Source organism: Hyperolius riggenbachi, chromosome 1, assembly GCF_040937935.1.
Source record: "Hyperolius riggenbachi isolate aHypRig1 chromosome 1, aHypRig1.pri, whole genome shotgun sequence".
Classification (NCBI taxonomy): domain Eukaryota; kingdom Metazoa; phylum Chordata; class Amphibia; order Anura; family Hyperoliidae; genus Hyperolius; species Hyperolius riggenbachi.
In genome coordinates, this window is record NC_090646.1 from 439,516,153 (window position 1) to 439,526,530 (window position 10,378).

Here is a 10,378-nt window from a genome sequence, read left to right on the forward strand (position 1 = left end):
CGGTGGGGGGGGGGGGGGGGGGGGGGGGGAGTAGGGGGGGGGGGGCGCAAATGGGACACAGAGGCATGTTCCCATGTAAATTGCTCTGTGCCGCTCTCTGCCCCTCTGGTCCACTCTGGGGCTCCCCAAATCTACAGCCAACTTGTTGGTAGACTAACGGGGAGGATCAGAGCAGGGACAAGGTCCGCCAGCACCCAAGGCTGAGACACCAAAGTGCGCCCCTCCATCCCTCCCACCTCAACTGTCACACACGGATTGCTATTAGACTAAGAGGTGCCACAGGGCCCACAACCTCCCCAACACCTTAATATATAGTTATCTGGCTTGCAGTCACTGCTATGTATCCCCTTTTCTTATTTCTTTCTGCTTCATACACAATTAGGAATGACAGCTGAATGAATTGTGCGCCCCCTCCTACACTGCGCCCTGAGGCTGGAGCCTCTCCAGCCTATGCCTCGGCCCGGCCCTGGGGAGGATTGTCCATTGCAAGAGAGGCACTCCTGCAGAATCCCCCTTCCCCACTGCTTCCCTGCCTCTCCTCACCCCTCTTCTCTGAGCTCTGCGCTCTGAGGAGAGGCACAGAGCTCTCTGCAGCATCGTGACTCTGGGGTTGCCGCCATTTTTATTTTTCTTTTAAATGGAACATGGTGCTAAGATTATGCAGGAGCAGGGAGGAACAGCTGTAAGAGGCTTTACCTAATCTGGCCAGCCTCCCCGAACAAGTAGTATGTTTTTTTTCACTTTCACTTTAACCCCTTATCCCATGCAGGCTGGTTCTGCCAGAACGGATAACCTCAAAAGTGTGGGGCTCTGCTGCCGGAATATTACCAGCCCACATGGTTCTTAGCAGGGGTGGGGCAATTCTGCAAGAGGAGGGGCATAAATCTTCCTCTCCTCTTGCAAAGCACATTTGCACAATGCCATACAAACTTGCCCTACCCCATTCTACCTAATATGATGGCACAAAGCTTCCCCCCTCTTTATAGCGGTTATTCTTGTATCACTGGGTAAACACTAACAAATGAAATTTAGCTAAAAGCTATATAAAAGATGTGTGGTCATGGTGCTGGTGTCTAAACCATGGAGCAGACAGTCAGTTGTGGCTTTACATAAGAAACCTACACACTTTACATTTATGTTGCCCAAAATGATTGTTTGTGACAATAGCTGTACAGAAACACTAAGCAACATGTTCTGTAGTTTGGAGGTAGCAGGCAAGCGGGAGATGTTCTGCTGTGGAAACTTTAAATGATTATTCAGGCCAGCGTTTGCTCTGAGGTGTCCCACAGTGCATCACTACTAAATATGCAAATCCTCCCTTTGTTGTCCCTGATAGCTAACCACACCTCCAGAACCCTTGGAATGCAATGATGTGTCAGTTTTTAATTGTACCATTTTTTTTTTTAGTAAGAGAGCTTCTTGGTCCTCTTTGCCCCTTACACACTCCTAGGATTTCTGGTTCAAGGCACTTTCTGCCACCCCTGTCACCCTCCATCATGCAGATGCATGTCACCAGCTCAAACATGCAAAACCCACATAAAAAAACTTCTGTCTATTAATTAGCACATTCATTTCACCTGCCAAATCATTGTTATGCTATTCAGACCTCTTTTGTAATGCTAATCAGCAGTGCCCATTAAGGTGCCAACATTACCATCCATCACTTTCTAACTGTATAAGAATTCATAAAGCTTAGTGCTGTAAAAATGGATCTAAAAACGGCCATGCTCCTTCTCTATGATAGCATTTACACTGCAGAATTGCAATTTTTATAAGATCGCAAATGCACTCCATTCAGCATTTTGGGAGAGATATCGCTGCAAAATTGCAATCGCTAAGCACTTAGTGATTGCACTTTTCGGTGTGAACCAGGGCCCACTCACACTTAAGCGGGAATTGCGCGATTCCTGCTAATCACAAAACGCTAGTGTTTTTTTAAAAATGCTTGTGCTATTGTAGCCTATGGCAGTGTTCTCACTGCCGTGATTGAGGTGTTTTGTGATTATCGCTAATCGCAAACACGTTACCTGCAGCGTTTTGCCGGCGATTATGGAGCGATCGCAATTAGCATGTATAGATCCGCTAATTGTGATCGCTAAATCGCAGAAAAATTACCCGCGGACAACGCTAATGCAAATCGCTAGTGTTTAGCGATTTTAGGTGTGAATGGGCCCTAATACCTTCTGTTTTAATAAGGCAATTTTCTGTTTTACATAGTGAGAAAGCAACATGTACTTTTTTGCATACTCCCTGCTCTGTATATCTAGTGTAACTTTCTTGAGAATTTCACTTGAAGCCTGTATTTAATTATAAAGGGAGAGGTCTAACAAATTCATGTTGACAGTTTCCAACAGCTCTTACATCATTCATAATACAGATGAACTTTGATGGAACATTCAAAGGCTACAAATATGTTCTCGTCCAAATAAAACAAACAAAAATCACGTTTCCTTCAGTATTACACTACTTTTAAAAATATAAGTAAAACATATTTTTGCTCATGTGTACCAGAACTTGTACAGACACACAAGATAAGTTAACCATTCCATTTGCATGGCTCTAATTTGCTAGTCATATTCATTTGTTAAAATAAGAAGTGACCACAGAAAAATTACCACAGAAAATTGTAGCCTTTTCATCTATCGGCTGATAAACTGATCACATGCTTCTTCTCCTCGAGCAGCACTAAACAGCAATAAACTCATGTGATCTAAACAAACTCACGTGGGCTAAACTGACCCATGTGATCTAAACAAACCAATGTGATCTCAAAACTTCAGTGCATCTAGAAGTGACCACAGAAAATTGGAGCCTTATAGCAGCTGATAAACTGGTCACATGCTACTTCTCCACGAGCAGCACTGAACAGCAATAAACCCATGTGATCTAAACAAAACCATGTGACGTGTCAGAAATTTAGAAACACAAGATGGTGGCTGGATGTCATCCAACAACTATAATGCAGAGCAAGGGCACGAGGGTAAGGTCCAATAGCTTGCAGCAGGGAGAGAGATATTCGATCATCAGATCTCTGCAGATAATCCAATCTAATATAAAGTGGGGCAAAGGCATTTCACAATGGCAAATGATCAGTGTCAATTGGATATCAATTGTGTACAATTTCAGATATATATTGTATGCTCTGGATTATGTTCTCCAGCATAAAGATTCACACATATGCTAGTCTGTTCTTGGATGAGATGGATAATCCGATTCATCTTAGCCAAGTATTTAGTGTGTGTACAGGTGTCTCCCAAGGTCTGGAGACGTTGCTTAAAGGACAACTATCAAAGTTAACCAATATTTTAAATACCACATATATTTCCAATAATTACTAACAAACAGAAATCAGAGGCTTTTTTTTCCTATCTTTTCATTTGTGTGAAGAAAAAAATGACAAAGAACAGTTCTCAATGTGGGCATTATTATGGAGAACTGTGCCCAGCACATGCAGCATACAGAGACAGTCCTCACTGTCAGTAATCCTGTGAGTAAAATTTGTGTTTAGAATGATGTAAGGCAGAAATATAGCTTAAATATTCTGTAAATAATCATCAGCTGCAGCTCTGTGCACTCCTGTGTCTCTCTGCTTAGAAGTAAACAGTAAATCATTCATCTGTGAATAGTGACAGAGAGGTGAAATCTTCCCAGATGGTACAGCACAAGCTTCGATGCCCACACAAGTTGATAAAGCTATTTTTTCACACAGACTGTGATGAGAGACCTCTGAAAAGCTTTCTAGTGTTGCTGGCTAAAAGCTCTATAGGAATGTGGGGTTTACATTAAAAGTTTATTTGATACCTGATCCAAATGATCTTTAAAGTGAACTAGAGACACCCTCATGTATTTTACCATATATATCAGTGGGGACATTAGAGAAAAAACCTACCCTGCTCTCTGTTTCATTCTTCACTGCTCAGCCTGCTTCTTATCAGCCCTGATAAAATCCCTGACTGAGCATTCAGTCTGGCTTTGCTCAGAAATTATTATAGCCGAGTCTGTCTTATCTGATGTCTTTTCAAGCCCAAGCCTGCCCCCTTCTGGCTCAGTTATATTGACTCAGCTATAATGATTCCTGAGCAAAGCCAGACTGAATGCTCAGTCAGAGATTTTATCAGGGCTGATAACAGGCAGGCTGAGCAGTGAAGGATGAAGCAGAGAGCAGGGTAGATAGTTTCTCTAATGTTCCCACTGATATATATGGTAAAATACATGAGGGTGGTTCATCTCCGGTTCACTTTAAGCAACAATATACCACCATTGAGTACATTGTTACCCTCTTTACTCCCCTGCCGGAAGCTGCTTTGTCATGCACAACGCATCCCCCCCCCCTCCATAGCAACAAATGCATCACTATGTCAGGTACATACAGTGCAATTTTCTGACAGATTTACAATCAGATTGATTATTTCCATGTCTGATCTGATTTCTGATCAATTTTACAATCGATTTTCCATAGAAGTGAATGGAAAATCGATTGGAAAACCGATCATAAACCAAATGGGACATGTTGGAAATAATCGATCAGACAGTAAATCTGTCAGAAAATTACATCGTGTGTACAGAGCATAACAGAGCATAACAACTAAACTGTCTCTCAACAAATTCAGTAGCAATCTGCTTGGGCAACAAGCATGGTAAGAATGTACCGGTATGTACTTTTTTAATGAATTAATATCCTGCCTAATATTATATCAGTAGGCCTATTGGGCATATGCACAAACGTTCTGTAATGTTGCCATGCACAAAGAGTGCCATGCAACTTTACTGTCACACGGACAAAGTAATGCACATTTCTCAATTGGTGTGACCTGCATTATGTATGTAGTGCAAGTGTTACTAGGGCAATGCACATTGCGCTACTCACATAGCTTGCATTACTTCTACAATGCTCATGTTACCTACGTACTTCATACTTACCTATACATTAATTGTGCAACACACGCTACCTTGTCAGCATAAGTAATGGTACAAATGCCTTTCACCCTCTGCACTAGGCAACATTACTGGAGTTTACTTAATATGGTCTATTCAGGGGCGTAACTAGGCCCCACCGGGCCCCTCTGCAGAATTTGAGCGGGCCCCCCCTCCCCTGTGGCCCGCTCGTGGCCATTTTGTGGGAGCTGGAGGGGTGGCAGAATGAGGGGAAAGCCTTGGCCACAGTCTGCGGGGAGAGGGGAAGTTCCCCCCCCCCTCTCCCTCACCTCAGGGCTCTCCCCTCTGCGCTCCCCTCCAGCTAGTTACAGTGTGTGGGCAGCGGCGGGCAGATAAATACCTTCTTCCGTGCGTTCCATCGCAGACTTCTCGCTCTAGCGGCTGACGTCACTAACATCAGCCGCTAGAGCGAGAAGTCTGCGATGGAACGCACGGAAGAAGGTATGCGCAGGGGCTGCAGGGCCTATTGTTACGCCACTGGGTCCATTGTATCAGATATGCAGACATCAATAAAATGATGTTTTTGTATAACTACTTAATGTGCAAAACTGTTATAAAGTTTTAAACAATGTATATATATTTCTTCACTTGCATTGTTATCCATTAAATAATATGGTCCAGTTTTCTGCTCCCCTCTTTGATAATGAATGCTTTATCAGCAGGATAAATGAAGCAGCGTATAATCTTGATTACAGTGGTGCTTGGGTGTGACAGCTGTTCTACTTGTCATTGTGTCACTTAGCGTTAGCCTTGTCCTTAGTGAAGCAGGCATGTGTGCCGTACCTGTCCTCAGACAAGGTGTACCAGGCACCATAGCCATTACTTGGTATTGATCAGGTTGAAATGCTTCTGCAAACACACTGCATTCATAAAAGTATGTTAATATAGTATGTATAACCAATAATTCATCACATCTGTTTTTTTTTTTTAAATATACAGTGCAGACCCCAAAGCTTCTTTATGTGCAATACAGACTAAAGCTTGGACAAATTCTATAATAGACAGTGCTTCGAAAAATGTAAATAGAAACAGATTGAGAAGATTTCCAAATCATTTAAACATATGCTTGTTTTAAATTTAATGGCACCAACACATATCAAAAAAGTTGGGACACGGGCATTAAAACGAACAGAAAATGTGTGTAAGCCGAAACAAAATAGCAGGTCAGTTTATGATTAGGTATAAAAAGAGCTTTCCAGAGAGGCGGAGTCTCTCAGAAGTAAAAATGGGGAGGAGTACACCACTCTGTCATACACTGTGTGGGTAAATAGTGCAATAGTGAAACAATTTTACAATACATTTCCTCAATATAGCATTGCAAAGAATTCAATGATTCACTGTCTACAGTACTTTATGTCATTGAGCTCAGAAACATTTCTAAAAACCAGTGTCGGCGAGCACAGTTACTGCACCTTCAAATGCAAGTAAGTAGCCATACAGAAACATGATCCAGAAATACTGCCATCCTTTGTATGCTCATTTAAGCAAACTTAAGCAAAATAGTTGCATAGTTTTAAGAATAAAAATATTTATTTATTGCATTTATAAAGCGCCAACATATTACACAGTGCTATCCATTAGTTAAGGTTACAGACAATATTTAGGGGTGACATACAGCAATAAGACAATACAGGAATACAAGAAAGACCAGATCACTCAGTACAGTATGAGTACAAGGTAATGCTTAGTCAGTCCCTGGATGGGAGCATGGAGATTAGGCAAGTTAGGTTCACTCAAGAGTGCACTCAGATCCATAGGATGCGTGTACGGTGATGGAGGTGCATGAACAGGTAGGAGACATAAGGAGGAGGACCCTGCCCGAAGGCTTACAATCTAGAGGGAGAGGTGGGGACACAAAAGGTTGGGCACTAGAGTTCAGCTGCAGGTTTAGAGCACTAGTGAGGGGGTGGGGTAGGCAAGAGTGAAAAGGTGGGTTTTGAGGGCCTTCTTGAAGATGCTGAAGGAGGGGGCTGCCCTAATGGGGGGAGGTAGGGAGTTCCTTTTTGGAAATCATAGACTATACGCCAGACTCCATCTTGTTATCAGCATACCAATCAAAATGCAGCATCTGTGATGGTGTGGGGCATGTTAGAGTACACAGCATAGGCACTGTGTACATCTGGGAAGGCAATACTGAACAAAATAAACAGGTTTACCCCATATTGCATGCATTGGGCCAGAATGGCACTATAGCAAAAACGTTCAGGTCAGGGGCCCCCCATCCCCGCCCCCGCAAAAATGAAAGCATGAAGCCCCCTTGTTTCCCAAACCCCACGTGTTCGGGAGCTGGCAAATGGCAGCAGAGAGTGTCCTGCTGGGTAGTCGTGTCTGGAAGAAATTACACATACTCCTGCACACATGTTTTTGTGAGAGAATGGGGAGGAAGGTTTTCTGATTGGCTGCTTTTGTGGTTGGGTAGAGTGGCAGGGCCCCCCAGTGGCTAGGGTCGCAGGGGTGATTGCTAGGCCCATGGTTCCAGTGCTGAATTGCCTGTCTGCAGTCCAGACCTGTAACCTATTGTACACATTTAGCATATTACGAAATGAAACATATAATGAAGAAGATCTTGATCAGCTGAAATCCTGACTCATGTAATAATGAGAAACAATTCTTACTGCAATTTGTCTCCCCAGGTCCCAAACATTGAGGCTGGGTTTACACCGGCAACTGATAACAGCTGATGTGTTTTAACTGACCAGTTGTTCTGTGCTGTCTCTTTTAGTGGCTGTGCATTTTCATCCCCTTTTCTATGTATTGTGTCCAGAATGGAATCAAAAATGCTACAGGCAATGTATTGTGAAAAAATGCATTAGATGTAAACTGAGCCACAGTGAAACATGGGAAATTTTTCGATTCTGCCCATCAATTATCCATTACGTTATAGCAGATTCAATATAACCCTTAGACCTTGTGCATTTCAGCAGTGCTTTGCCGCAATGCGAAAATGCGTGCAAAAATGCTTGTAATGATTTTCTATGGGGCGGCTGCATTTTCAACATGGCGTTGGAAAAAAAGAAACAACCTTCACTACTTTCCCACACAATGGATGTGATTCCTCATTGAAATAACTGACTACTGTAAAAAAACGCATGCATGAAAACACACACAAAATGCACATATCATGTGTCAAAATGTCTGCAGGAAATCAGAGCTGGGACAAGGTCCTCCAGCACCCAAGGCTGAGACACCAAAGTGTGCCCCTCCATCCTTCCCACCCAGCTGTCACACATTGACTGCTATTATACTAAGAGGCGCTCCAGGGCCCCCAACACCTTAATTTCTAGTTATCTGGCTTGCAGTCACTGCTATGTATCCCCTTTTCTTATTTCTCTTTGCTTCAAGGACAATATAGGAATGATAGCTGAGTGAGTTGTGTGCCCCCTCCTACACAGCGCCCTGAGGCTGGAGACCCTCTTGCCTCTGCCTCGGCCCGGCACTGCAGGAAGTAGTCTGCGGTTCTGACACGATTGGGATCCCTGCCTTACTAGTGTTGTTAAAAAGAGAGGTTATGCCACACAGGTGTGAGCAACTGAGCAGCATATCCCATGCCCTGTTTTCTGAAATGTGTTGCTGGCAGCCTGGCATCATATATTATAGGAAAACATAAAAAAAATCTTAGTTTCAGAATTTGTTATGTTTTGTACTGTTTTCGGTTAAACATATATGATGCTTGTGAATAAAATCAGAATGCAATAACTTACATTTCTACTGCATCCCAAATTTCCCTGCATGTTTTTCAATGTAAAATGAAGAAATATTTTCAAAGCCCACTTAGGACAATACTCTCTCTATACTCACAGTGGGGGTCAGGATTACACTGCAAAGATGTTCAGAAAAGCAAATAGAACGTTTCTTGAAAGCTCTGCTATGTCTCTTGTTGTACTGGAGGGAATTCCTTTAATTTTACAATGATTACATAGATACAATTTAGCTACAAGAGGATTTTGATGAGTTTCCCACCAGTTGGTGTCTTTTGTAGATCTGGAAAATGTGCATCTGATTGACTGTCTCTATGCTACTGGGGAATCGTAAAAAAAGCTCCGAGATCTTTTACTGCCTACCTTTATGTGTTTGGTTGTTTTTGCCTATTTATGGCTAACAGCACACCTTTTAACTAAATATAAAATCAGTTCAAATTCCACCATTTTGTCTGGCACTTATTTGTAAGGACCACTGCAGGCCTGCATATGCATACATGGGGACACAAAACCTTCTCACTGGAATCGCCAAGAGGAATAAGAAGGCCATACATGATTTCATTCTTCAGCAGAAAAAAAAGTCAAGTTTTGGTTGGACTGATCCTTGAAAGTGTTCAATCTCTGGGGCTTGTATAGCAAATGCTGCTCTATCATCAGCCTGGTCTTTTGTTCTCAGTTCAGGTCAACTGTGACTTCAATCTCAATCCCACAGGAAGAGTTATCTCCCAGTCTCCTCACTCCTGCCCTGGAGGTTAAGCTCGGTTAATCCTTTAGGAAGCAACTGATCATAAAAGTGTCCACTTTGCAGGTTCTTTCTTTACATAGACCAACTACAAATGCACATTATAGCTACTTATTGTCAGTAGTAGCAATTTCTACTACCCATTCTAAGGCCTAATTCAAACTGACTATTTTGAGGGAGGAAAACACAGCATTTTGCTGCTGTAGAAAGCCAAGAAAACCGCTATTGTGTTAATATTTGAGCCAACATGTGTGCAGATAGGTGAGAGCAGCTAAAAGATGCAGCTTGCAGGGTGTAAGGAGTCAGCAGGCCGCCGCCACTGGCCCTGCCACTGACTCACAGTAGTTGCCTTCCCTGCCACTGACTCACATGCGTGCAGGACAGCAGGCGGAGAATGCGTCTCAGTGGGTGCTCCGACAGTAGTCACGTGTCTCGCCAAACTCCGATTGGTGGATGCTTGTATTTGAATCTGCTGAGCGCTTCTGTCTGTGCCCGTGATAGCCTATGCTAGCTTGTAGCTGAGATTGCGTTCACACCAAGTGCCTTGTCTTGCTGCAGATTTCTGTCTATCTCTTGACTAAGCTTCTTGCAGAATTCATTACCTGTTGCCGACCCGGATTGCACCTGACTACGTTTCTTCTGATCTCCTGTTTTTTACCCGGCTTGTACTTGACCTTGCATCTTACTGGATTTCCTGTTGCCAACCTCAGACTGTTAAAGGACCTTGCATGAACGCTGCCTGCCCTGATTCCGGCCTGTTTTGACTATGCATCTGTATTGTGATTACACTTTCGTCTGGATTGCTTCAGCCCATAAGCCTCAGGTGACTATTCAAGTATACTGTGTTTGCATTACCTTGCTGTGTTTGGTGAATGCTATTTGCCAGGTTGTATGCTACATCTACCTGCAGGGTATTGTAGTTTGTTATTAGACAGGTGTTAGGGCTGGGTTATTGGTCAGTCATATGAGCATACAGTCTGACCTATAGCAAGTAGCCAGACAA

At 43.0% G+C, this 10,378-nt stretch overlaps 1 long non-coding RNA gene across 2 annotated transcripts in view; it reads left to right on the forward strand.

The window, feature by feature from the left end:
* The window catches only part of LOC137553481 (uncharacterized), an 86,136-nt gene extending 77,140 nt beyond the window's left edge, over nucleotides 1-8,996 (forward strand). For both annotated transcript variants that reach the window (XR_011027258.1, XR_011027257.1), the window contains exon 4: nucleotides 8,915-8,996. This is a non-coding gene — a long non-coding RNA (uncharacterized lncRNA). The remainder of the gene's footprint in view (nucleotides 1-8,914) is intronic.
* The last annotated feature ends 1,382 nt before the right edge of the window (nucleotides 8,997-10,378 follow it).